Consider the following 26,337-nt stretch of genomic DNA (forward strand, 5'->3'; position numbering starts at 1 on the left):
CTCCAGCTCGCACGCTGAGCACGCTAATCACGCGTGAGCCGGCTCTGGGAGACAAGGACACGCTGGCAGAAGCCCTTCTTCCAAAAGAGACTAGCTTGGGAAGGCCATAAATAAATAATACCGCTAATGAAAGGAGGCCTGCGCAGCTAAGATGGTGTGGAGGAAGCAGACAGATGACTCTATTTCTGATGCACCGGCAGCCTGACAATTGGCAAATGAACCTCCACAGTTATCTGTTTCCCCTCTTTATTCTTCTCTCATAAAACTGGCAGGAACAGGGGTAGGAGAGAGACGCAGGCGGCAGCTGAGTTGAGCATGAAAAATGAGCAGCATATGCACGCGAGGCAGCCGGAGCATGGAGCCTGCCGCGGAGCGAGGGCCCCCGGCAGCTCTCCGCACGGTCCCTTAGTATCTCCAGGAATCCTTCGCACATTGCCTTTCTTCCCCTTCCCATCCCGCTCCCCAAATATTAACCCCTGTTCTGCTTTGCTGCTGCAGGCACCGTGGAGAAGCCGGCATCGTTATCGGGGACTCGATACTGGGCGAAACACATGATGGGCGAGGTGCAGGCCCCAGGGGTGTGCGTGCGCGGGGCTATTATCCGTACATCTAGATGTGTCGGCTGAGATCAGGGCCCCGTTCTGACCGTCCATGCATGCAGATGCATAAAATCAAAAAGCTGGCAGCCCAAGATAGGTAAACCCTCCTCGCCCCTATATGACAGATGAGAAACAAAAGCAATCAGAGGTTCAATGACCTGCTCAGGACCATGCTGGGAGTAAATGTCCAGCTTGGAAAGGCCTCTCAGCTCTTCAGTGCTTTAAGCTATAAGATCACCCACCTTTACCCCCTGACTCCTACTACAGACGCAGCAAAGGGCCAGAGTGCTCGGCTTCCTGCCATGGCTGGCAAGCACCGAGACAAAGATGCCACATGTTGTGTAGACCCCTCGCTCAGATGCTGAAGGAGGAAGTGCCTTGCCACCCACCTCGAAAGGGATCTCACGTGCCCCGATGGCCGTGGGAGAGCAGGGTGGGGAACCCTGCATCTGCCTCTCCAGAACAGACCAGCAAGCTGTGCTGGGCAACACTGTGGGCTTTGTTTCCTGGCCTGGCGCATCCCTTGGTATCAATGGCACTGAAAAGGTTTGACTGACTTCTTCCGTTTGTTTGCTTGGCACACACCAGAGTCATTTAAATAACCCGGCCTCCGCACTGCCCTGTGCACCTCACTTGGTTATGCCCTCTCTGCAATGCCCACATCTCGATACCATTGGGAAAGGACAGCTTCCCCTCTCCGTAGCTCTCAAGGTTTCTGTTCACCTCCCTCCCTGCTTGCAACCACAGCATTTTGGCATGGCAAATCCTCTGATCTCACAGGATGGCTGGCTCGAATACTGCGGGAAGGAAGCCGCAGGCAGTGCGCAGGGTGAGGTGGGAGCCAGCTCTTGTCCCCTTGAGTCGTTATGCAAGCAATACAGCAGGAGAAGGGCTAACGGGCTCCATGGTCCTCAAAGTGCCATGTCCAGGTGATCTGCACATTTAAGTCCTGACCAGCTCATAGGCTTCAAAGCCAGAAGGGATCACCTTATAATCATCCAGTCTGGCTAACACCAGCCATGCGGTTGATGCTTTTTTGTGGCTGTTCCAGTTCCTATGAGATTGGATGTTAATTCCTCAGCGTGCAAATGTAGGGAACTGAAGTAGGTTAGTATTGTCCCAGCTGGTCGGAGGTGCTGCTGAGCGCTGTTCCTCTATCCTGCATTTCCAAGGAACACGAGGCAGGGCTCCTACACTGAATTTGTAAACTGGCTTAGGGTATTTTCAGGAGAGGAAGCGGTGCAAAAATCCAGACAGACACAGGCAAACCTGTCGAGTGAATCAAGACGCAACCTTTTGTTACAACCGCAAGTGTACATTTAAATCTCCTATGTTTCAGGGATGTATTTGGTAGCCGTGTTGGTTTGTGGAAAAAAGCAATGCAAAAATCTTGAACTCTTGGTTCAGAGACGATGCCTGTTATTAGACCAAATGAAAGATTGCAAAGATAATTTTTTTGGCAATTTCTCAATTGGTCTAATAAAAGGTATCATCTCTTAACCAAGAGCTCTAGATCTTTGCATTTCTTTAAATCTCCTAGGCAGCTTTGCAGATCATGGCCCCGTGTTACTAGTGTCTTTGTAGGCTGCCCATTATCCCTTTCCCCCACTGCAGAAAACCACAGGCAATGGTAGCCCATGGCAAGCCAGGTTACAACAGCGTGATGGAGACGAACGTTACAGTATGACGAAGCTCCTTTGAAAACACCTTGGGAGAAGTCTCGTTGGGACACTGTTCTGAGGAGAAGCAAGGACAAAAGGCATCCAAGACAAAAGGACCTGGTCCAGCAAACGGGCACTGTTGAAGCATTTGGTGCATGCACCTGACTTGCTTCCTGAGCTAACGCAGGAACCCGAAGCTCCGCATATAGCCACAGAGAAGGACTTTGTTAGTGTAGATGCACGCGCACATGCACACACAAATGCACAGGCAGAATCACTTACCACACCTGTGCCCTGAGATCCACCATAACATTATCTTACATGTCAGGACAAAGACAACACGTTTGGAGCAAAGGCTAAGTTGCTCTCAGCAAAAAAAAAGTACGAGGGTAAGACCTGTACGTGTTAGCCGAAGGTTAAAAACACTGCATAAGTTGCTAAAACAAACATGCCTTGTCCTTACTACATTTTCACCCTGGGACAACTCATGCACATTATTTGCTCTGGAGTTTAAACAAATATGGAAGGAAAGGCCAGGCTGCAGGAGAACAATGATGGAACTGCAAGAAATTGTTTTTTCCACTTTTGCTTTTCGCTGTCTTACTACTTAAACCCCTTCCCCAGGCTTTGCTTCACTGTAGTTCAGTCTAGATCAGATCTAGACTGGGGGTTGGACTAGATGGTCTCTTCCAACCCTAATTCTGTAGGGTTAAACCATGCCCACATGCTTCCAGCTTCTTTACACTTCAGAGAAGTGCTTTCATCTTTGTTTGTTCCCTTCATTTTCTTGCTGTAAATGAAAGAAAGCGGCTGCACACTTCACCTGGGAGGTGGCTGCAGGATGCAAGGCAGGGAGAGACACACGGGCTACCTGCTTCCTAGATTCCCATCCACCCGGGTTGAGGCAGCAGAAAGGCAGAGGTGACCGCCCAGAGATGAAGCATGAAAGACAGGATGGTTCACAGGGAAGGGGACTAGCTTCAGGCTCTGCAGATCAAGGCCGTGGGCAAGTCTCTGTCTCGCTGCATCTAAGATCCCTAGCTGGTAAATGAGGATAAAAACACCCCCTTGCTTTGGAGAGGTAATAACTGGGAGGTGCTTTGAGAGTATGGAAATGGGAGACATATATATCAGAGATAGACGGGCTGGGAAAAGCTGGAACCTGTGGCACATAAACTTTTATCAAGGATATTCTCAGTGCAAGAGAAAATACGATACACATGGAAATGTCCGTGAAGATGTTCATCAGCAAAATCTATGAGGCAAGGCAGAGGCGGTGGGGTAGCGTGAGCTCTGCTGTAAAACCCAAGTCATCCCAGGAGCAGGCAGGGGCAAAAAAAGTCCGGCAAAAAAACACTTACAGATTGACTGCGGCATAACCCCAGTCTGCTTTCTTGGCAAAAAGTGCCGGAAAACACTGGCTGCTGTACTGTCTCCAAGGTTATTCTGACTCCGAGAAACCAGCCGTGTGCCCAGCCCCTCCGTACACAACGCTAGCTGTGCAGCACACACCATTAATTAGTTATTTCATTACAGAGACTGGCTGGAATTAAAGCCAGAAACAAAGAGCTTTCTAAGATTCAGATCAAACTGCTCCGTCCTTTGTGAGCTGCAAGGACATATGGAGCATGGGAGACGGGCGGCTGCATACTTAGCCGGCAGTTACAAGTGAGCTTGTCGTTAATAAAGCAACAATACACGTTTTAACAGTGACGACACTTTTCACGCCTGCACCACGGTATGTCCAAGGAGCCTGAAGCTTTTTCCCACCCCATAAATAGACCCATGGGTACTTTCCGTGCTTTAGTTTAATTGAAATTTTGTATAAAATTAAAGAAAATGAGCAAACTTTTAGAATTAATTTGCTTGTTTATAGTCTGGACATTGGGGATCGGACTAGGGTCCCATCAAGTCTGTCGATTCAGCAAGACTAAAGGCTCCCAGGAGGTGGGTAAATGTTACTTTTGTTTTGCTCAGGGGGAAACGGTGGCAGAGAGATGATAAGTGACTTGGTTAAGGTCACACAATTAATCGGTGACGGAGCCAGGGAAGGAACCCAGCAGCTCTGATGCTGAACCCTGCTCAGCATTACTATGCTCCAGCACCGAAGGGTTGGCAGGAGGACCTGTGGCCCCAGCACTGCCCATTAGCTTTGCCCCTGTGGGAAGCTTGCAGGCTAAAATACTTCTTGTTTTCTTGCTTTACGTGGCTTTGGGGAGTCTGGGGCCATCTCAGCTTCTGAACCTTTGCTTGGAAATCCCAGCCCAATGCACCGCTTTGATTGCGAGTGCAAATACAACACACTGTTGTTCAGAGCAAAAGGAGAGCATCTTTAAGGGAGAAGCAGACTGACAGCTGTGAGGCTGGGGGAAGGGGGCTAATCCCTGCCTGGTGGGGACAACTGCTTATATGGACTCACTAACCTTCAGTATCTCCCCCTCCAGTCCTTTTACAGAGTGCCATCAATTCAAGTCCTAAGTTAGACCCAGATAATACAGACTTATCTCTCATTGTATCGATGAGCTGGGCTCCTCTCTTGATTAACACTAGGCTGGGGTTCACTAGGCCCTTTGTCCTTCTCAGACTGGCTCTGTCTTGGCTGTGTGTCCACCCACCTCTTGGCTACCACCTTGCTTATTGCTCTCTTGGGTATTAGCCATAGAGCTTGCTAGTGCCCACTTTGCTGGCAATCGAGGATTTTGCTTTGTTTGCATAGTTTGAAATCCATCCATGGAAAACAGGATTGGAGGAGGAAAAAGGCTTCGATTCTTACGCAGGGGCCATAGGCCCTCTCCCCGCGTCTGCTGCGGCATCACACAAGAGCAGTGTACAGGTGTGCTGTCTCTGGCGCCAATCCCATCAGATGCTGGGAGATTGGCAGTGAGCACCAGGGTAATGCAGGGAGCAGTGCCCGTAGTTTCACAAATGGTCCAAAGCCAGCACCTGGGTACGTTGCACGGCTGGAAGTGGAACTGAGGTGAGGCAGAGCACAGGTGGTCATTAGATGCCCAGGTATTTATTGCAAGAGTGGGGATATTCATCCCGGCATATCTGCTAAGGTCCTGATTCAGGAAAGCATCCCTCTGCTAGACAGCATTTAAACACATACTTAAGTCCCTTTGAAATCAATGAAACAGAAGCATATGATTATGTGAGCACATGGTTAAGCATGCCCTGGAATGAAGTCCTAAGTTAGACCTAGATAATTGCATTCAGTCTCCCTAAATTCCCTGTGGAGACTTAATTAGATCCAATACTGTTCTTCAGCTTCTGGCTTTGCCTGTTGAACAGTGTTCTGTCTCTGCAAGCTTTTCATTTTAAATTTGTTCACTGCTGTACAGCCCGAGTACAATTATTCTGTTGTGTGAACTGAACAGCTGCTACGGTCCAGCCCAGAAGTGGCTGCATTTCAGCAGGGGTGCAACAACCCTTCTGTGCGGCGTGTAGCTGTTCTGACATAAAGGGTGCAAAATAAGGACTTGCTGTTATGTGGCGGGTATGAGATAAACCCCTGCAGAGATTAAGTCGTGGTGATGCTAATGATAATGTGGTTCCACTTAACTGCCAAATCTATTTGGGCCTACTTTATTTTTCCATCCGATGGGGCTTGCAGGAGGACTTCTTTGAGTGCCCACGTCGAACGAAGTTGGGAGCTAAGGCGAACTTTACAACTATTTCTTTGAAAAGTTTTTAACCAGCTAGGAGCTCCCTGAGGTTTCTTCAACATAAAATAAAATTAAACGATTCCCTCCTCTTCCCCCCGGACCTATATAGGAACCTCCTGGTTGCTAGCAAAGCTCTATACATGATTTACTGGTGGAAGAAAAAATTATATGAGCAGTCTAATAGCAAGAGAGTGAAGGCCTTTAAATGTCTGCCCGCTGGCTGGGCTTCTGCCTTCACCCAGTGAGTAGATGTGCTGCCATTAAATACCTTTCAAGGAGCAGAAATGAAACCTTCAGGGATGGTTTCCTATTGCCCTATGGATTCTGGCCTGTCACCCATGACCAGGGGTAGCTCCAAGACCCATCAGTCAGCCACAAACTCCCCTCTTTTTCTTGTGATGCCAGCAAAGTGTGTGGGGGAGCAGGTTGTCAGCTGTGCTAGCAGCGAGGGAACATGGGGTGGGCGTCTGTACCAGCAGTGTGACAGTCGCACAAACTTACTCCAAACAGCAATGAGAGAAGCCGGAGTTTCTTTATGCCAAAATCCGTAGGAAGTGTGCGCTTGTCTTATCTTCTTGCCCCCGTGTCTGCTGCTGTCATTCCTCCCAACACATCTCGAATCTATCGGCTGAACTCATTGCTAGGATAGGACTCCACTCATTTCAAGATTCATGTGCCTGGAAGGCATCGGGCCCTGCATCTTTGTATTTTACCCACGCGTCTAGTAATCAGCAGCAGAAATAATTTGCTGTTTGGCTGCTCTGATGTTGCCATCTTTTGTGCAAATCAACATGGCAAAGACATCAGGCCCTCAAAGTCCGATTGAAGAATAATTGGAAATCCAAAGTGGCACTAAATGTTGTTTTCTAAATAAAATGCCTTCAATTACAGAACACGCAACTGTAAAGCATTAAGAAAGATTCGTTAGCATTTAAAAGCTGTATTAAAAACCTTCTGAGCCTTCATTATATGCACAGGATCCCTTACATTTCTTGGGACAGACATGAAATAAAGGGAATGGAAATCTTGCAGCAGCCCATGCCATCCTCAGAAGGGTCTGGGCTTGCCTCGGAGCAGTAGCACGCAGTGTTTGGTTCTGGCAGTCTGCTTCTCCTTCCATATTTTTCCTCCTTGTATGACTGGCAAACATAACCCGTTTTAGCTCCCCTAACCACCTTCTGCTATGTCTGCAAATGTCTAGAATTTGTATTCAGATGCAGCGAGTCTCCCGTATAAAAAAATACGACAGCATTACATAGTAACGGCCCCAAATGCTTCAGTAACTCAACTGTAAGCTCCTCCATTGGACAACACTATAGCCATTTCTTTTTATAGGTCCTGCCTAAGTGTTCAAGTGCAAGGGCAGCTTTAGAGGTGCAAACTGCCTTTGTAGCTCTGCGGGTTTGGCCAGATCCTTGTTTCCAGGGGCAGTGAATCACCAACAAACCTAGAGGAGGAGAGGTATAGGGAACCCTGCGCAAACCCCAGACCAGGGAAGGGGAAGGTAGGAAGGGAAGACTCGTGCCTATGCATTAGCTCAGAAAAAGGAGGAGAGGAGGCAGGGAAATAAAAAACCCAGCCCTGAATTGATCAATAGCGTGCTTTTCCAGGTCTGCAAAGATGTATTATATCTGTGAATGAAGGATATGGGATAAAGTAAAGCTTCGCTTCTGGCCTTTTGGCTCAGACTGAGAGTAGGGGGCATCCGAATCCCAAGACCTCCAGACGCGGGCCTGCATGTAGGATGCCTCCCAATGGATTTGGGAGTATCCGTAGTCCCGGGGTGGGATGGAGGATGCTTGCCGATTGTAACGACACACAAACGATTGAGTTTGGCCTGCTCAATCGATACGATTTGGAACTGATTTGGCTGATTTGACCTGGAACGTTAAATCTATCTATCTATCTATCTATCTATCTATCTATCTATCTATCTATCTATCTATCTATCTATCTATCTATCTATCTATCTATCTATCTATCTATCGATAAACTATACGGTACAAAGTAAGGTCTTAGAGCTGCTCAGCAGGTGTTTTGACGGTGGGATTGCTAGATACTGTGACAAAAGGCTCACTGACCTGCTCCACCATCTACACAAGCAGCCTGGATCTGACAGCAAGTCGCTGTGCTCTGATCTGCTGATTAGGAATGATATTAATAAAATCAACAGCGCGACAGATGCGCACACAGCAAACACCCCGGTGGTCTCCAACCAGAAAAGGGCAGCAACAGGCCTCTATTTCCCACTGCAGGAGCGAGTAAGCCAGCGCTTGGCTGCCAAGGGCACCGAAGGGACCTGATCCTACAGCAACCAAAGGCTCATCCGAGACAGAGAAGGGAAGACGAGAGGCAGAGCTCGAGGATACTGGCCTTCACCTGAGCTCCCAAGGGCTCTGGTGCTTCAAGTGCACACATATTGCAATGCCAAGTGTGGAGACGGCATACACTCTCTATGTCTGTGCCCACGTGCATGTCTGTCTACACGACGATCTGTTCATTTTATTTGATCTTATTAAAATCAGACATCGCTATTGCTACTTTTTTAAAGAGGAATAAACATCTTCCGACTCTCGGCTGCTCAGGAGCATGCGCAACACATTACTGACCGGAGGCTGATCTCAAACTACAATGACGGCATCTCAGCTCCGCCGATAAATAAAGGCACGCGGCGGAGGTGAGAAGAGAGCAGCCTACGCGACTGAAGATGGATATATCCCAGACTCTGTTATAAGGCTGAGGGCTGGGAAGCCAAATCTGTCTCTCCCAGGGTTTCATTAGCTGGGAATGGCTTTCTAACGAGATTTACACAATCTAGCCAGGAGCCTACACATTTCGCTGTGCACCCAGAGACAATAACAACAGGAAGCTAAAGAGATGCCTTCTCTCTCTCTCTGGTCACCCATAATTCCCGCCTGTTACATTGCCGCCATCAATATGATTACCCAGAGTGCAAAACAAAATAAAGCCTGCCCTTGTCTAGCATTAAGGATCCAATTTCGACTGACCCAAGCCAGGAAAATTTATAGTTATGGGTAGCACACTGGCTTTAATTCAGCCCATTAAGAAAGGATGTGAAATCTCCAGCTGGGATCCAAATGACACGCTCACCTTTCCTCCTTGCATTGGTAGAGGACCCACAACACAGCTGAACTGGATGGTTGCTGTACAGGGTTGACGCTTTAACAGCCCCCCAGTACCGAAATGTCATTCAGCAGGGTAAGACGGGGGGAACCTGGGGTGTCCTAGCTGCCATTGCGCTGCACCCCTGTAGAGCCGCACGAAGCTGCTATGCCAAGTACGGATAAAGTGCTTTGCTGTATCAAGTATTACAATGTGGTTGCTCTGGGATGCCTGTATCATCTGCTGAAGCTAAACTATGTAGTGAATCAAAGCTACATCCCCTGCCACCCAGGGACACTTTCCATCAGTGAAAAAAACACCCCTGTAGCCCACGTTAAGTTCTGTTTTTTGCGATTTAGCCTATCTCCCTGCTACCAGGGGGGTCCTGCACATTGAAAGCGAAGGCCCCAAATGGAGAAATGAAAGTTGTCTCTGGCGGGCTCCTCTTTGCAATCGGAGGAAGGATGCTTCTGGCTCTGGCTCGTCACTGCCTGCTATTCCTCTGTGGTCAGCTCTTTTGAAAAGGCAGGATTTCAAGCTAATTCTTTCATGGGCAGGAATGTCTGCCGGCTCAAACGCCGTCCTGGGCGCACGGGGAGGATGGCTTTTTTTCTTTTTAACCTCCCTCCCGTACTAAAATATTTATCAGCAAGTTCCTAGGAGGATATTAATAGCACCCAGCACAGTTGCCTGCCTGTGAGTCACCCCTTGCGGGCCTGGGAAAAGCTTGCAGCGGTAGCGTGGAGAACAAGAACGCGTCGTTCATTAAGTCTCACGCTAAATGCTGCAGATCGGATCATCAGAGGGGCTGAGGATGGAGCAGCCCATCTCATGGGGCCTCTTCCACTTCTTCAAGGAGTGCATTTATAACTTGCTAGGCATGCTGGGGACCCCAAATCCCTGGGCAGCCTGGGGGGAGACTAGCAGGATGCAGCACTGTGGCTCCGGGTCGTTGCTGCCGTCATCACCCGACTGCTAGTTTAACTGTCGGTGAGGGGCAGCTTTAAGAAGGAACGATTTATTTTGGCCATGTGATGTTATAGTCCTAACTTCATGCAGGGGTTGGGCCACATGATCCCTCCTGACAGCCCCCCGAGCCCTATATCCCTGGTCCTAGATCCCTCTTGTTAGTCTACAGGCAGCGGTACTGTGGCAATGCTGAGGAGTGCCCATCTTGGATCGGGGGTACCGAGTGCTGCTGTGCTGAGAGCAAACATGCAATCCCACCCCCAGGCAGTCGTTAACTTTCTAACGGGCCCAGAGCTCAAACAAGGCAAGCTATGAAAGCCCAGAAAAGATGCAGCCAGATCCAAATATAAACGGCTGCCAATGCCTGCATCCCTTCTGACCCTGGCTTCTGTCCTGGGGTCCATGCGTCGCTCTTGAACTCGCACCATCTATGGCTTGCAACTCCAAATGCTTCTTTTAATTCAATTATTTCACAAAGCATCTTGGAGCATCTCAGAAACCTAATTTGGTCTCCTCCAGATCCCTCACTGCCATGCATGACAGAGCAGCAGGCACCCATCCCGCCCATGTGATGCGCTAATAATGCAAGTCACTTGAGCTTTCTGAAGACTTCCCTCGATTTCCATTTGAAGGGAATGTGAATACTAATTAAACAGACAGGGGGCACAGAGCAGATAAATACGTGTTGCAAGAGAAACTAGAGAGACAAACTTGGAAGACGAGCCAGACAGAGAGAAGACCTGTCATTGTCTCTGGTGGCACAACTTCAGGGGAGAGTGTATCGTCTTTAAATATTCACACAGACCAAACCAGCCATCAAGACTGCATGTGTATGTGTGTGGAGGGGTGTGTGTGTATGGGAGGGGGGTGTGCAACGTGGGGGATCTTTGCGTGTGCATATTTTTAAACTGCTTCCAAGTCTGCTACCCTTTTCCCCGCCAGGCTGGTCTGGTATCAGGGATATGTTATGAAATAATATTTTGCTCTTGACAAATATAGTGCGGCATTTACGTGCCGGTTCCCAGCACAGTCTGAGATGTCTGTAGTGACTCCTCCACAGTTGAGTGCCCCAATAAATTCCCTTTTGGGCTGACAATTCTCAGCGTACCAAGATAATCATAATCTGAGGCATTATCTTTTCCCCGCTCTCCCTGAGATTTGAAGAAATCACCCATTTCCGTCAAACAAAGAGAGGCGAGTAATCACACCAGGAAGATTGGATTTTAGATGGAGGCCTTGCCCAATTACATAGCCCTTCGTGAGCACAGCAAATTCGCACCTACTGGCTATTAATGGCAGAGGCTGCGTGCAGGTTTGCACCGAGCGCAGGACGTGCTGTCAGATTTTGCCGGCAGTCACGGCGTGGCCAGTTTATCTCGTTGCTCTGCACAGAGCTGTGGAAAGGCTGTCTCAGGAATATAACCGAGGGCATGGCCAGCGCGCTAGGGTCTGGCTTTTCGAAAACCTCGGCACGTCGGAGGGGTTGGTTTCTCCACATCAAAACCAGAGGTAGTTTGGATCCAAGCTCCAGCAGAAACTAAAGGATGTTGGAAGAAGAAAGAGTCTAATTCAGACCCAAATAAGGACCCAAATGTTGTTAATATGCAACCATTTAACTTGGCATAGAAATTTGCACTTGACTCATTGAGGTGGCCGGCCTGGGTCAGTCGTGCCCGAGAACATGCTGCTGGCAAGGGCCAGTTCCAGATGTTGCACAGGCAAGTGAACAAACCCCCTGCAGTGCGAGTGTACCTGGCCAGCTGTGCTACGCGCTATTCCCTCCACGCCACCTTCCTATTTGTTCCCATCTGCTACATGACTACATTTGTTAACTTTGAAACGGGGGTGGGGAGGAAGAGAAAAAGACTTTATTGAAGATATATCAGCTCATTTGCAATCTGATGGTGCTGAGGAATTTTTAAACTACAGCATAGGAAGCTGGGGGTGGGGGCGGGGAACGAGTCTTTAAGGAAAAAGATTTAATTTTCTGCTCAAGGAAAGTCCTAGCAAAAGCTATCCTTGGGGATACAGACAGAGCCCCTTTCTGGAAGCCCTCGTGACATGGAGCTTGGGATTTGCCGGAGAAGAAGGAATGATTTCAAAGTGATCGTGTGCACTGGGATGACTTGTTCATGAACAATTACATTTATTACCTCACCACCTTTCTGAAGGCTAAAAATAAATGACTCTGCATCTCGGGAGGCCGTGACCACTGGACAAATCTATCCTGCAGTAGCAGCCCTGACAGTCTCCCTCACCTTCTCACCCCAGCTCTCTGTGCAGTGAATTTTGATGAAAGGAAGAATATTTAGGAAACCTGAGGTCACTTCCTACGGATGCCCCAGACTGCATGTGTGACCTTGGGGGAGTTGCAATGTTACTCTGTGCTTCAGGTCCCTACCCATGCAATAAGGACTCCTCTTCACCCCATCGGGGTGCGGTGAAGACGAGCAGATCTGGAGACGTTCAGATCCTGTGGGGACAGAGACAGCAGTGCCGGCTGAGGGAAGATCGTGCCTCTCTCCCAACAGAAAGCAAGGACTAGAAAAAAGAGGAGAAAACTTGCTGTGCAAGAGCATGAAGAGGGAGAAGATTTCCCAGGGGAATTTTTTTTTAGCCTGGTTATACTTGCAGTCTCTCAGGCTTCCCCAGGCTGAACTGGTACATCCCTGGCATGTTATTTCTCCCCACTTGCTTTTAAACTTGCCTGAGGACCAAGAATAGAAACTGTGGGCTGCTCCACTTCCCTGCTTTCGACAGAAGAGCCCAGCCGGAGAGGATGCCAGACCTGCCAGTCTCCAGGCAGGTTTACAGATGGTATGCTCAGGACGGGGGAAGAGCCCTGCAGACACGGGTACCGATTCCAGGCCTGCAAACTGCTGCGTGTCGCACCGACAAGTTCTGCAAGCAGAGAAGTCTAGGCAGTAGACTGGGAGCTGGGTTCAGGTCCTGGCTCAGACACAGACCTACTAGGTGCCCATAGGCAAGTCCCTTAATCTGAGTTCTTGCTCTGACAAATAAAGACGCTAGAGCCAAAGAGTGAATGCGTCTGGGTCTGCGTGATCACAGCAGCACAGGCTAGAAAAGCAGCCCACGGCCCTGTGTGAGCACACACTGCAGGGCAGCCGTGCCCCCGACCGGGGTAGATACGCTCAGCGACACGGCCTTGCAGACAAACGTGTCCCAGTGCTTCACAGACGGGAGGGCGTTCAGCTGCACCACATGCCTGGAAAGCTGGCAAACATCGCCATTCATACACGGGCAAAGACGCGCACCCTGAGAGGTGAAGCGACCAGAACACGGAGCCACGTAAAGAACCCCGGGACCCCCGTTCCCATGCATCGTTGCACACCCTTGGCTACTTGTGCAAGACAGAGGAGATGGGAACACCAACCCATGTAGCGGGGATGAGGATGTGACCCCGGGGAGTCCCGAGGGACCCCTCCTGTCCTCCCTGCTTTGGTGAACGCGATGTTCCAGCTCAGGCGACACACTCACAAACTTGGCAGCCCGAGAGCCTCAGACTTAGCGCTGGGCACTGCTGATCCTGGCACGGTGCCTTTCCCCCTCCCCTGCTCTCTCCAGCCTCAAGGTGGAGAGGGAAAGCCAAAATGTTTAGTCTGCCTGGCACATTCCTGAATTTCTAAAATAAACAGCAGATTATTAATGGAGCTGCTTTTCCTCATCAGCATCGCCCGGAGATGCCAAACTTATCAAATGGCTCCCGAAGAATGTCAGAGACGCTGCGGGGTCGGGGCTTGAGCGAGTCTGGTGGGAGCACGTCCTTCTTCTGAAAAGACCTCAACATGGGGCTGCACCACATCGCTCCCCCGGCTCGAGGGGCTAGGGTGGACGCAGTCTGAATGCCAAAGGCTTGGATCGTGCAAGGGCTATGATGGATCACACCAAAAAAAAACCTTTCCCCTTTTCTATATCTGTACTTGTCGGCAATGTTCTCTAAAGCTAGGGCTAGATGGGAAGAGGAGGAGGAGAGGGAGGAGGGATTTCAGGAACCGTTTTCTTCTGGTTTCCAACCAACATGAAGTTTCCATGAAGCCCTCATTACAACCCTCCTGCCTGGGGTGCTTCTTGCTCTACCTGGGATCTGTACCAAGTTTTTCCTGCTTTTCAAGATTTCTAGCAATTATTACTCATCGATATGATGATAGCACCTCAGGGCTGCAGCTGGGACCGTGGCCCTGTGGGTTAGACACTGCACGGATGCTAGAAAGAGACAACCCCTGCCCAACCGTTCGTAATCAAAATTGGTGGGAGCTTAGGCTTTCTCTTATTTTGCATTCCAGTTGCACGGCTTACACCTTTAACACCCAAATAAGTGCCATTTATAAGGTACGAAGTGCCGCTTGATCATGACAGCGAACCTCACTCCAGTTCAAACCAGGAAGAATCGCTCGGGACAGAGGCTGGGTCTGCGGCGCAGGGCAGACGTGCAAGTCGGTCACATACTGCAGCGATGGTTTGGCATGAAAACACGAGCCGAGTAGCATGCCCAGCCCCCGTGGGAGAACACAACGTCCCCAAGGGCGTTTCACCCCCCCAAAATTTCGTCCGGTAGGAAGGCCTTAGGGTCTGCCAGGCGATTTTATCCACCGATTTTGTCTGGGAATGGGGCAGGAAGTCAGCCTGGGCTCTCTAGTCCTTCCTCATTTCAGGACTCCTGCAGGAAATGGTGTTTATCGCTGTATTTCCTCCATCTGATCTGGACTGAAACCAGCACGGACAGCTAAAGCAGTCAAACCCAACCGACCACTTTGGTGGAGACTTTTCAGAAAGAAAAAAAAATGGAGAAAACAAGGATTAGACCTGTTTAGACTTTTGGAGGAGGGGGTTTCACACCTCTCCATCTGTTTTTTTTGCTGTAGCTTGCAGTCCTGGAGCACTAAGCTGGCGCTGGGGGCCAAGCACGACCCAAGGACCATGTTGCTGGTGGGGACACAAGAGACCTCTTGTTACTCTGATATGCAAGTCAGAAAGGAAGGGTGCAAAGACGCTGCCCTGAGCCAGCGCAAAGCCCTGCATGCTCCGAGCTGTCACTTGCCTAGCATGTGCCCAAGTGGCCTTGGGCCCTTGCCACGCAGCCTCTGCAGGGCTTTGAGGTCCGAGTTCAGAGCAAAGAGCCTCAGCAGGGGAAGCATCTCTGCGCTGTCTACATTTACTTCCTACAAACTTCATAATAATAAAGTGATACTCTATACCGTATCCCTTTTTCCATTTCACCCTTCACTGGATCATTTTATGCATCTATTCCCATTGCTAATTCAAACTAATTAAAGTATAAAATAGAATAATTTGTGCAATTTCAGAGCTCCCCTCTCCCTATTGTGAGTTATGTTTCCTTTTTTGTTAGCGCCCAGCACGAACAATTCCCCTCCTCACCGGCTGAGTAGCCGCCAAACTCATTTGCTGAGGCGGCTTTCACTGACACAGCAGCACGGGAGGAGAAAGAAAAGCAGCTCTGGGAGGGAGAGAAGAGGAAGCTGAGGCCTGCCTTTAAATTTCATAGCTGAGCACTTTCTGAAATGGGCAGGCTGAAATTTCAGATTTCTCCTTTAAGTAATTATCCAGCTTGGGAATACAATTTCCTGGGCTCTTATTCTTATTACAGAGTACAGCAGAGATAGACCTGCCTGCCAGTTTGAAGAGCAGTTCAGCAGCTATCTTCTGAACCCAATGGTCAAGAGACACAAAAATGCCTAGTGGGGTTAGGTGCTTCTGTTTCTGGGGAATCCAACCCAAAATGCCCATTTTTCAGTGGGGGAAGGGGCGTTCTTGCACGCTTTCTGGAAACCAGGCTCCAGGAACCATCCTAAATTCTGCTTTTTTCTGCATGGCAGAAGGAAATTTGGTGGCCAAGTCCTGACCCTACTGAAGTAAAAGGGAGTATTGCCCATGAGCTCAATGGGTCAGGATTGCACCCTGGGTGGGCAGACCTGGAAACAAAGACATTGGAGCCGTGCGTACAAAATGATTCCCACCGCACGTCTTGGCACTAAGGGTGCCAGCCCTTCGCAGGGTCCCTGGCCAGCCCAGCAGCTTCAAGCGGACCATGGAAACACCAGTCTCACGGGGAAATGTAGCGCATCAAAACTGGCCTGGCTGGTTCCAGGGAAGGGGATGCAGGTTGTTCGTGTGATACTAGCCTTTTACCTCTGCAGACCCGAGCATAAATCTCAGCTCCGGTCCTGCATGAGAACAAACTGGGTGGTCTTTGCCCGGTCCTATTGATCCTTGCCGCAAGGGATGGCAAGGCTGGAAAGCCAAGGGAGGGCCGAGTGGGAGGAGAGGTCAAGGATTCCCGCGCCATCTCCTTTGTGCGCAGAGGTCACCCCCAACACCTCAATAATCTCTCCCTGCTGCATCAATCTGCATAGCCATCAAATGTCAGGATGACGGCGGGCACCTGGTACAGAGGGATAAGATAAGGCATGCCGAGACAGCAAGCTACCTACGGCCACGGCACATCGCTGACCGAGCTGGGGACAGAGCGCAGGTGTCCCGTGGCCCCGTGGTCCTCAGGTTCAGCCACCGGACCAGGCTAGACAAGCAGAGCACAGACACGTGCCCCCTGGGGAGGGAAGAGGCTGGGAACACATTGCCATGCTGATAGAAAGGCAAGGTCCATTATAAGGTTTTAAAAGCATTCAACTTAAATGGCAAGAAATAGACTGGTACCTCAGCGGGGTTCCCTCCGCTGCCCCTCTCTACCTCTATTAGCATCTTCACTGCACAAACAGGTATTTGCACCCACAATTTGCTTTTAAAAACAAACCCTGGAGCCCCAGGGCTATGCTTGTCAGTCAGTCCCGGGTTCAGCACCTGTGAAGTCGCACGCACTCGCTGAAACCAAGGTACATGGCAAATTCAATAGTTACTAAGCCAGAGATGATAGGAGACCTGCCATCTGCAATCAAAAGCAGCTCGATTAATAAAGCTGCAACAGCAGTTTGAGTTAAAGTGGATAACGTCGGATTAGGTTCACTTGTTCTCATCCTACCAGACAGAGATCGGCCAAAGCAGCGCTGGCAGGTAGGCCGAGTCATCAGCACAAACTGGGCTGCTGCTTGGGGACCCCGGATCGACGGCAGCTTTAAACCTTTCCCCAATGGCTGAGAACTGGCCATTTGGTCCCCTTGCCAACTTCTCGGGCAGGGAAATGCTGGAAATATTTCAGGGTTGCGGCTGCCTGTCTGAAAACAAAACAATCGGTCTGGAGGGTGGGAGAAGTTGGAAAGCGAAGTCATTGCTGAGGCAAGTACGTGAGAATCGTACAGGGGCGGCTGGCAAGGGACGAGTAAAGTAACAGAGACAGACAGAGAGAGGGAAAAAATAGTCAAATCTTGAGAACAAACCTAGGGAATGCTACACAAAGGGGAAAAGACGTGTGAGCAGAGACTAAAACCCGCCACGTTCAGATGAACAACCTCCCTTGGCGGTCTCCTGCCGAATGCTGGTGCTAGGGGGGGCGGTTTTACCCCTCTCTCTCCTCTGGAAGTTGATCATTTAAGGACCCGATACCACAAAAGACTCATGCGCTGGACTGGGTCCCGTTCAACCCAATGCAAGTCCTTCTCCGTGCTGCAAATCTTTGCAGGAATGAGGCCTTTGTGTGCCCAGAAATCGACCCAGACAAGGAAAAATAAGAACCACTGGTGGCCAGTGCTTTGCATATGTGACAAATTGGCTGCTAGCAGGGGAGAAAAATGAGACACTGTGCTATCCCACCTGGCTGGAGTTTTTTTTAAGATCAATTAATGTTAATTAACACATCCTGCTTGTCAGGTAGCTTTTCTTAATGACCTCAGACTCCTCTTCAGCCAGATTTCTTAATGATCTCTAATTGACTACAGGAAAAAAAACCCCAAACCCCACATGCTAGATTTTTAGGCTGGAGGTGGTGTAATGTGAGCAGGCTGTCCGGGAATGGACCTTGATGTGCTGGTGCAAATGTTTTCCTGAGCCATGGGCCCACGAGAGGCTGTCTCCAGCCTTTTCGCTGTCCTGGGACAGCGTCTTAAAGGCACCGCGTCTCCCCATCCTCAGCTGCAAGGCTTGGACCGCATCTCCCAACACCCCCCCACATCATCCCCACTCGTGACCAGGGACCTACCTAACTCATGCAAGAGAAAGCAATTTCCCTGGCTTGGTTATGAACCAAAGAGCCAATTCCTAGGTCATTTCGTGGCAGCTCCAGACTGCTGCCCTTCATGCCGCCCCGCCAGCCAATGCCTTCCCCTCCCAGGCGGGCTGGGTGAAGGTGCAGCCGGATCCCGCTCCCTGCTCTACCAGCTCAGGTGCTGCTGAGATCACACCCAACTATTGGGATAATAGCGTTAGAAGTTAAATCAGTTCAGTTTTTCCCCCGTCACAGCTCCAGACCTTTCTACCTACCTCGAACATTTTTATTGTGTTTTCTCAGTTCTTCTCAGGCCACCAGCAATATTTACAGCCTTGCCACGCCAGGATTGATGGACTTCCTTGTTTTCCTCAGCCTTCACTCCAATTCCAGCCCCTTTTAAATCATCTCGGCAGCTGTTTTCCTCCCCCCCACACTCAGCATCCAGAAAAACCAGATCAAAGCAAAGCGCTTTCCACAGGATTTACGCATCTCGGGGTTACAGGACACAGCGTTATGCTGCAAATTTTTCTTGGCGACTTCTGCGGATCGTCTGCTCCTGACATGGGGGCATTTCCTAGGCAAATATTTCACGGCTAATAGAAGAGAGAGGAAGAGCGTCTTTACCTACAGCCCCGAGGCGGTCTGGGGAGCTTTGTTTCACCTGATCCAGCCATGCAATGTCTTACTCTTGTCCAGCTGGAAGCAGGGCAGCGAGCACTTCTGCCAGGTCCCTGCCTGCCCACCCTAAGGATGGTGATCTGCAGTCCTCACCTGGGAAGGCAGACGGGAGGGCACAGGGGGACTCAACTCTGACTTCTTACCCCTATGCACGTGGGCACGGACACCTTGTCATTGCACCGGGCCGCGTCTCCGTGCCCGAGCTCCAAGCATAAGGGCCGACCGCTGAGCCAGAGGCCGAGCTGAGAATAAAGTCCAGATGTCACTGGTTCCCAGCTCCAAAAGCAGGTGCATGTCAACGAGGAGGCTTTTCACACGCGCCTCACTCAAGACCCTCAGAAATGCAGAGCGCGGTGTCTGTGGCTGGAAGCTACAATGGAGGAGGGATTTGAATAAACCTGGCTAACAATTAGAAAGCTGGCTATTCCCTAATGCCCTTCAGTTCACAGCTGCCAGAGGCTTGCAACAAGGCGCCCAGAGCAGATGTCGGGTATCTGCCGCCGGTCCCGTCTCCCCGGCATGCCCATGCTGTAACCCACTCTCCTACTTGCTCCTCTCCAGTTTCAAGTGAAGTTGAAGCAAAACCTCTTTGGACACACAAAACAAGGAGGAGCTCCCTCCACCCCTTTCATTCAAATAACCTTCAAGAGTCAATCTCTCCGCCTCCCCGGCTCTTCCATGGCAGGGTTCACCTGCCTCTCCCCAGCTCGGGGGGAGAAGGCCCATCATTTATACGGGCGGGCAGGGGCTCGGCCCACTCGCTGCTGCGACTGCCGTGCCCTTCTTGTCCCGACGTGAGGGGAATCTTTAGGGGCTGGCATTAATCTTCCCTGCCTCCCACCAAGTGACGGGCAGGAGCACAGCTCTGCTCATAATATTCTGCATAAGGGTCTCTGAACTACATCAAACTGGTATAAAAATGTCACATAAGCCATGAGAAATCGCTCAGGTGCTCTGCTGCACTCTCTCTCTTCCTTTAATTATTTCCAAAGGTAGACCCGTGCTTCCCCAGGCAGGCTGCAAGGACGCTGGGCTACATTTGGGAGCACCTGGGCTCCAGTTTGCATTTACTCCGAGGTCTCTATGCACCGCTCCGGCCATGCAATGTATTTTTAGACCCACTTACACTCCAGAGGGATGGGAAGGGGCTTAGCAGAGCTCAGTCCAGGACATGCACCTAACCTTGTCACTGCAGTGGCTGAGCTGCACAGTCCAATTGACTTTATCCTCATTGGAGTGGACGATGATCATTGTGTTATTTCCATTTGGTAATGCCAAGAACCTGCAGTCATGGTCCAACACTGCATTGTGCTGGGTGCTGTGCAAAATCCTGAACCAAAAGATCAGCCCTGCCCCAAATTGCTTAGCATCTAGCTGACATCTAAGGAGGTGCCCATTAGCACGACTGTTCATGGAGGCATCAAGTTTGCATGGACACTGGAGGATGGAGGGAAGTCTAGTTAAGACAGTTACTCTCCTCTCGTACGGGAAGACCTGCATGTGCGATCAAGATACCCCAAATGCTCATCCCGGGAGAGTGACGGATCAAGAGGTATTCCGAGATAGGATCCAGCAAGTGGTGAAAAAAAGGTACACTGGAGCAAACCTGCCACTTATTTGCATGTACAAAGGAAAGGGTGAGGTTTAAAGTACGTACACGCTATAGACGGTCTGCCTGTCTCTGCACCGAGATCCTCCCAATTACGGTGCTGCAACCTGACAGCCCGAATGCCATCGAGAGGGTTTCCAAGGAGAACTGAGCTGACAGAAATCTCGTAAATGAGAAAGGAGGAAGGCCAAGGAGGCCCTGTCCCCTACACCTGGGGTAGGACTGCCCCTTGCATTCATCTTGTTCATGGCCATCCAAGTCTTACCTGATCGCTGCATAAGCCTTCAGGGCAGAGGCTGCCTTTCCCTAAGGGTCTGTGCAGAGCCCAATGCAGTTGGGCTGGGGACCTATTGGCTACTATAACTTAAAAAAATAAGCCCCTTTTAATGCCACAGGACTAACTGGTGCTGAAAAGCCAGGCTGCATCACTTCATCACTAACCCTTCGGCTCCACTCCATGCACACAAGACAGCTGTCTTAGCCTGGGGCAGACAGGGTGGGAGGGAGTGCTCAGGTGTGTTATCATGGTGGTACCCCCTAGCACTGTCCCAGTATAGACAGCTCTTGGGCCCACTTATCCTGATGCTCACACCATTTCATGCTGAACTATGCCCCGTGATGGTATTGGTATCCCTGGCACATAAGAGAGGGCACAAGCACAATCACTGCAGATAACCACAGCTAGCCTGGGATATGCTGGACAACAGGGAGACTGAGGCAGAAGGGGTTACATCCCCGGAGCCAGAGCATTGCTCCAGTCCTGCAGTGCATATTTAAGTGAAAGGCACAGAGTTTTCCCATAGATCAGAGCTGCTTTTTCCATGACAGATGGACGATTAAAGCTCCAGGGAAGCATTTTATAAAGCCACTTTCCTGACTATAAGCAGCACTTGATAGGTGTTCCCCACAAACCACAGTGGGAGTCGTGCTCTCGGAGGGAAAGGCATCTCTGAGCCTTTGCTGCCCAGGCTGGTGTTGGGCTGCTGATAGATTTACTATTGGAGTGAACAGGTCTTTAATCTGGAGACTCCTGGCAGCCCCCAGACATTTATGGCTGCTTTGCTCTTGCAGTGTCATTAACCCCTTGACTGCTGCTTAATCACTGCAGATCCAGCCCAGGTGGAGAGTGTCTGCTTCAGCTGCTAAACGGGCAAAGTGCACCCTTGCGCCTCATTGATTTCAGCGGCGGGCGGTGAAGCAGGCAGCAGGCCTGGTCACGGGCAGCACGGACCTTAGATTCAGTGCTTTATTTCATTTTTAATGAATGCTGTTAATTGAATTTGGATGTCTGTAAAAAAAAAAACGAGAGGTGGGCACGGAGCTAAAAGGGGCATTCTCCAAGTCTTCTTGGTGCATCTGCATGAGCTGATGCATCTCAATCCTGACCTACAACACCTGATGCTGTTTCAGTCCTTAAGTCTGCCACGGTAGCTCATTCTTGATGGATACCCAGTGCCGCTCCTCCAAGCCTGGCATCTCTGCAAAGCTCTGTGAAGACATGCCTCCAGCCCGGCAGCACCCACCACTGAACAGCTGGATAGCAGATGTGCAGTTTACTGGACCACTGCTGGCCTGTGTGGGAAAGTCACACTCAGACTCACTCCTCTTGTGATACTAGGGTTATTTGACGCCAGGTGCGAGGGGCGCAGAAGCTGTAACCCCCCTGCACATAAGCCCCTAACACACATCTTACTGAACCCAGAAGAGAGCTTTGGAAATGGAGAGATTTTTTTCCTTGTGCCCCTAGACTGGGCTATGAATCCTTGCCTCTGCTTCATGCTGCTCCAAGGTGCGTAACAACTCAAGTGTCAAATATTGGGAAGCAGGACCAGACGATGAAAGGTTATTACAGTGCACGAGGGGGCTGTAGCCGAAATTGCAGCCGGCAGGGACTCTGCCGGTAGGACAATCAGATGAACGGCAGCGTGAGGGTAGAGCCACCATGCGTCATGGGACTCCAGGCTCCGAGATGAAACACCTGCTCTTTCCACGTCATTACAACATAAACTTGACAGCAGCAACTTCTAAATGTGCAAGAGGATGAGCTTGATGCAGAAATGGTACAGCTGCTTTTGGTTGGAAAATGCCTCTATTATCAAAGCAGATTTCTGACTGTGCGACAGGGATCTTTATGTCTTTGGCCCGCTCGCTTGTGCCTCATCACGGGTGGTGTAGGAAGAAATGCATTTGCTGCTGAGACACTAGGGGAGCACACCTTTTTTGGAGGACCTTGCACAAAAAAGTGTTTTTTTCTTTCTTGCTATTTTATTTATTTTAGAGTCTGCTCTGGAAACAACCCCATCACTTTTCCACCATCATGAAATCTGGACGACCGTCCTCATGTTTATGTATCATTTCTGGCACATCTACTCTAAGGGTAAATTTCCAGTCTGTCTTTAATTAGGGCAGGGATTTTGCTTTCCTTCTCGCCGTCACGATTCGGAGACATTTTTATTGGGCATTTTCAGTTCTTTGAAGGGCATTTCTCAATATTTACAGCCTTGGGCTTTGCAATGGATGGGCTTTTCTACCTTTCTCAGCGGTGACCCCTTTTAAATCAATAGGCACCTTTTCTGCATAACATTCAAGGGAAAGAAATACTACCTATCCCCTCTATTTTGCTGAACTACCACATCACTGGCACGAGGGTCTGCAAGCTCAGAGGAGCTGGAGAATTGTGTATGCAATCATGCAATGGGATCTCCAGCTCCAAATCACAGGCCTTTGCTGGTTGGGTTAAAGGCTCGTGTCTTTAGTCAGTCCAACAAGCGATTGGGAATGGCAGTGGGCAGCTCTCCGAGGTGGATTCTCACACGGGGTACGTGCAACCTGCCTTGCCGCAGCTCCAGCTCGTAATGGAGTTTGCACTTCAGGTATGTTCCATTATTTACCAATTCTCTCCACATCATTTTGCTTCACAATTAAGCAAATTAGTGATTTGATGAATATTTAGACCCTCTCGCCTCATAAGAGATGAGTTGCAGGCATCCCTGCTGGATTCTCCTCCGAAAAAGATTTCGAACCTTGTTTACTTTACCTCCTGCCTGCGGGGCCGTGCGCGAGAGAACACGGCCCCCCGTGGAAATGTGCACGGCATCCCAGTTTGGAGCAGGGGCACTGGGTTTAGAAAGGCTTCACAGCTCCCCACAGCCTCCTGCCTCCAGTCTCTCAATCCAGACCCAGCATAGTGCCAAGGAAAATAAACTGAAGAAATGGTCTAATCCAGCGGCCCGATGCAATCTAGGACAGAGCCCTCGATCGTGGCCCTTTATGGCAGTTGCTATAACTGAATTGCTATAATCAGATGACTTAACTGCCCGGATTTTCTTTGTGGGGGGAGAAACTCCCTACTCTTTTCCTAAACTAGTTATTCTCAGGCCTTAAATAACTCTGTAGCCAGGGAATGTATTTGCCGACTTCTGGGTTTGTACTGCAGTTTAATTATTCTTGGCAAAGACCCATCAATGGGCTAGTGTGATTAGAGTAATAATAAAAACAACTGTCACTGGGAGACCGCAAAGCCCTTGGACACAGAGATCGGTATCACCAGCTATGTTTTACAGAGCAGGAGCTTGCTGCACAGCAAGGGGAAGCGCCCGGTCCGTGTTCACCCAGCAGGCTAATGACCGAGCTGGGAATGGGACCCAGCTCCCTCGTGACAGCCCTGCTGGAACTGGCTCACCCGCACAGCACAGGCTCTCTAATGCAAAGAGCTAACGATGATTCACCTGCAGACCAAGGAGAATGAGACAGATGGACCTGAGCTCTATTCTTGCAGTCACTAAGCAGCTCCGAGCGGCCGAGGCACGCGACAGGGAAAACTGCATGAAACCAGGTGCTCACACATTCGTTGCAGTAACCACCTACAGCTCCCAGCCTTTTCATAGCATCTCCTGATCCTCCCTCTTCCTTGGACTTGTGCATTACCTTTCCTGCTACAACAGGCTGCACACGCGACTCCGATCCAAGGAACGGCATTACGATCCTGGTACCCAGCTATGGCACTCTGACAGACAGCTGGGACCGAGCTCTGGGTAGTTCGAGGAGGAGCACAAGGTAGTCTGAGGGTGCAAATGCTCTGGGCATCCCCTCTGCAAGCAAAACTGGGCTCAAATGGACTCCCTGTTCCCGTACTGGACCTTTGGGTGCTCTGGTACATGAGCCCCCACCACCATGCCCTGCCTGCATCATGTGTCAGACTGCAGCATCGTGTCCACAGACCCCAGCTAGCACTGAACAAGCAACCTCTGGTGTTGGAGCTATCTTTGATTGGAACAACTGTATAGTCAAGAGAAATGTGAGATAGGCTTTGAGCACAAAAGGCCCGTCCCTTAGGTCTGTGCCCTGCTGTGGCAGCACAGAGCTCCACGTGGGCTAATTTACCCTGCCAAGGACCTTCCAGGGATGGCCTTACGGGAGCTGTCTCTAACTACCCTGCAGCACAGACATGTCCTGAGACAGGCATCCATCCCTGATGATGAGGGAAGCTCTCTTTACCACCTGTACCAGTGATTGGGATGGCAGGCAGGGGATTTCCGTGCCCACAGATGTGCGAGTGCCACCGTGCCCGTTAGCAGCTAAGAGGTGACCTTCAATGACATCCGGACCTCTTCGTACGACTCCCCCGCTCTCCCCTCCTCATCGCCCTCAAGCCACCAGCCTTATTAATCTGTATTATGCAGTCATGAGTGAGAGCCACTAAAAGGCTTAACCGAGTCAGTGAACCCAGGAGCCTGGCTTAGTGGTTGGGACCCCTTGTGTTTTCCATCTCCGAGAGGAACGTCGCGGACTGGATGCCTTACCGCTGAGGTCTTGGATTATTTACACTGCGTTGGCTCCCTCAAGCAACAGACTCCAGTGGACTGCAGGCCATAAATTTCCATCATAATCATTTTGGTTTTGCTTTGTACAGTGTGGTCCCTCTTTGCAGAGGGGCAGTTTATCATGCTTATAAACAGGTTCAGAAGAAGGGCCGAGCAGACAGTAAATAGCGAGGAAGCCTGGAAACGCTGATGCAGGCAGGGAGGCAATGACTCAGTCGCTGACTCTCTCTTTCTGCATCCCCACTTGAAATCTCACTTTGGGCCGGAGTGAGTTAATAATCACACCTCACAACTGGCTCACGAGTCGGAGGAGTTTTAACAGTCTCACACTAGTCTTTTGTGAAGGGAAACAGTCTCCAAGAAACTGCTGCCTGCTTTGTCACAACACAACCAGCTGCTCCTCTTCGGTGGGCTACAGAGGAAGAGAGAGAAACCCTGGCAGAGCTTGAGCATGGGGGGAGAGGCAAGTCAGGAGTGAAGTGCATTAGCAAAGCTTGGGGACGGCAGTGTGCCTCGACCAAGGTATTCACATGATCCCCCAGCACAGACGCCGTCACCAGCACAACAGCACTGGGAAATGGGAAAGAGGCACCTCTATTTTCCAAACGGGGACCCGAGGTACAGACTAAGTGCCCTGCTCAGGATCACATAGGAAGAATAGAAACCAGGTCTCCTATTAGTGCAGTGCCCTGTTCACTAGCATGTCTGCAGGAGGGTGCATGTAAATGCATGTACAAGACTGGAAAGCAGGAGTGGCTTCCGGTCAAGACTCATAAAGCTCGAGGGAGCAGCAGCTGGGGGTAGGATGGGTGAGCAGGACCCGACGCAACCAAACGCTCGGTTCTGCTGGCCAAATTTGCTTGTACAGCGTCTGCTCGAAGCACATCCTGACTCTGGCCCTGGGCACTGCAATCACTCATGCTCATAAAAAGTTTTAAAACATCACTGAATCCAGAAAGAGGAATAGCGAAGGATGCTCCAGCAGAGCCATGCATAATCAGCTTCCTGCCAGACAGAGAGGGCAGCGAATGGCAGAGGCTTGTGCGTGGGACACACTTTCTGAGCAGACCGAG

At 50.2% G+C, this 26,337-nt stretch overlaps 1 protein-coding gene across 1 annotated transcript in view; it reads right to left on the reverse strand.

Annotated features, from left to right (window-relative positions):
* Positions 1–26,337, reverse strand: part of PLXNA2 (plexin A2) — a 255,560-nt gene that overhangs the window by 117,521 nt on the left and 111,702 nt on the right. The window lies entirely within an intron of this gene.

The sequence above is a fragment of the Alligator mississippiensis genome, chromosome 14 (genome assembly GCF_030867095.1).
Source record: "Alligator mississippiensis isolate rAllMis1 chromosome 14, rAllMis1, whole genome shotgun sequence".
NCBI classification, from domain to species: domain Eukaryota; kingdom Metazoa; phylum Chordata; order Crocodylia; family Alligatoridae; genus Alligator; species Alligator mississippiensis.